This window comes from Bos indicus x Bos taurus, chromosome 7 (assembly GCF_003369695.1).
Source record: "Bos indicus x Bos taurus breed Angus x Brahman F1 hybrid chromosome 7, Bos_hybrid_MaternalHap_v2.0, whole genome shotgun sequence".
Lineage (NCBI taxonomy): Eukaryota > Metazoa > Chordata > Mammalia > Artiodactyla > Bovidae > Bos > Bos indicus x Bos taurus.
Genome location: NC_040082.1, coordinates 83,514,843 through 83,517,497, shown reverse-complemented (window position 1 = coordinate 83,517,497; position 2,655 = coordinate 83,514,843).

Sequence of the window (2,655 nt, the reverse complement as noted above, 5' to 3'; positions counted from 1 at the left end):
GGGGAAAGAAGTGGCCGTAAGCCCTGCCCAGGTCAGGGCGGTGAGAGGAGGGAAGGACACTTCCCTACCCACAACTTCCCGGCAGCTCTTCCATAATAGCCTTCAGATGGGGACAGTTGCTGTATAAGTCAGTTAATGGGGAGTAGACAAGCTCACGGAGAAGGTAATGGCACCCCACTCCAGTACTCTCGCCTGGAAAATCCCATGGACGGGAGCCTGGTGGGCTGCAGTCCATGGGGTCGCTAAGAGTTGGACACGACTGAGTGACTTCACTTTCACTTTTCACTTTCATGCATTGGAGAAGGAAATGGCAACCCACTCCAGTGTTCCTGCCTGGAGAATCCCAGGGACGGGGGATCCTGGTGGGCTGCCGTCTCTGGGGTCGCACAGAGTCGGGCACGACTGAACTCTCTCCCTGGAGTTGAACAAGCCTCCTCAAACAACAACCTTCCAGAATCCTGTTGGTTTCCTCACTTCCCCTGAGATAGAATGCATGAGCCATTCACTTGTTTTCCACTTATAACAATCCAGTCATTCACAGGTCAGCTCACACATTCTGAGTCTGTTGATAATAAAACACTGAAAAAAAAAACTTGCTAAATAGCACGGCACCCTGTGATACACCATCACAGGGATAAGCCCATTACTGTAACTTAGCATTCATGAGCCAAGGATGACGAAAGCACCCCAACTGCCTTCCTCTATTTCATAATTCAGTGTTTCCCAACCTTCATCATGCAGTTTGGGAAAGAGTTGCCGAATACCCAGTTACTCCTTCCAGCAAACTAGGCAGGGAGGCAGGGGCTCAGTCCCCCTGGTTTGTCCCGTGCAGCTTTAGCATCCCAGGGAGGCTCTGCCTGGCGATGCAGCCGTCCCCTCTCCCAGCTGAAGGCTGGAATTATTTAAATGAAAATTTGATAGTAACCTAGAGCCATCAGATTGAAGACAAGAGGAATCCTGCCATCTCAGTTCCCTGCATCAAACACAGACAAGTCAGTGCACCAGCACTCACGTGCAGACAGCTGAGCTTTGGCTGTGTGCAGGCCCCACGCTCAGAGAGCACTCGAGAGGGGTGGCCAACCGGCAGCAGCAAAAAGGCTTCCTCATCGATGGGGTCTCAGTGGAGAACTGGGGAGTGATTGCCAAACACGCTCCAGAGATCCTCTCCATTTCCCACTTGAGCCCTGAGCACAGAGGCACCTTGACATTTTTGAGTCTGTGACAGGCTGACCACGTTGGTACCTTTGCCCCTGTTGTTTAAAACCGGAGTTCACAAGTGCCTCCTTCCTGCCGCCTCTTATGGGAGACCAGCTGCCCCTGGTCTCTTACGGGAGACCTACTGTGTGGGGCGCCTTGCTTTTAGAAGCACGCTTACTAGAGCCGCGGTTTTCCGTCTTTGTGTGGTTATTTGATTGAGGCCCGAACTGAGCTGTAAAGCTCCTTCAGGGTCAGGACAAGATTTCCTTTGACTCAGCACTGTACTGAGTATTTGCCAGTGCTAGAACACAGGAGGGCAGTTGGTAAATGCTGAATAAATCTTTGATGAAATTGGTATTTATTCACAAAATGAATAAAATGTGGTACTTACAGTAATCTCAATGAATCTCAAGGAAAACAAAGTTTTCCTTGTTTAACCATTCATTCGACAAGAAGTGTTGGCTCTGACCAAGTGTCTGCACTTGTAGACTCGTATGTACTAAGAACAATGAACAGCCTACCATTTCAAAACCAGACTCTCACCTTACTTCCCAATTCTCCTCAACAAAAATTTTGAAGTAGTCATTAGTTTCAAATTCCTATGTATATATTTGTATGATAGTTCTACGTGTTCTAATATAATTCTACCATCAGAGATCTAATAGAAATTTTTTTTTTAGTCTCGATTTACAAATAAGGACACTGAGAAATGTCAGGACCATACTATTAAGGGACAGCAACAGTGTCACTGCCACTGCTCCCATCCAGGGTTTCCCATTCACAGAGCCAGTTCACAGACGGAAACAATGCTGTTTTTCCTTCTATATATAGCCTGTCCTGTGGAGAAGGACTATCCATGTGGGAAAGTACAAATTTGGGACATAACCTATGACTACACTTGGAATGTTTAAAGAATAGTTAGTTCTCTATGATAAAAAAAACAAACAAAAAAAACACCTCCTTTGTAATCAGAGCTGAATCATAGTTCCAGTAATTCCTGTCATTCACAGTCCCTTACTGCCCGCTAAGATGTGGGAAATATGTGACCACTCTCCAGGCCACTTTGAACCACTCCCAGATTGGACACTAACATTTTGCTTCACTGAGGCCCAACCTGCTCTTTTAAGCCCTCCATCAACTCTGCATAGCTTACCTGATGCTGACCCCCTACAGGAGACTTTAAACCAGAGCAATTAATCAGCTTCCTGATATCAGGGAAGATGCATCCTAAAACATGGCCAACTCAGGAAAGGGCAGTCCATCCAGGCTGTGGCTTGTCATCTCATCTGACAGGGTAGAATGCAGTGCAGAGTGAGGCAGACGGAATGAGTACAAGCTCGAGCTCTGGAAAGAAAGCAGAATCCCTCGCTGGCTCCTGACAAAGACACATCAGCTACCCTACATGAAAGCATTCCCTAACCTGCAGCATGCAAATAATACTCATTACATTTGCCATAA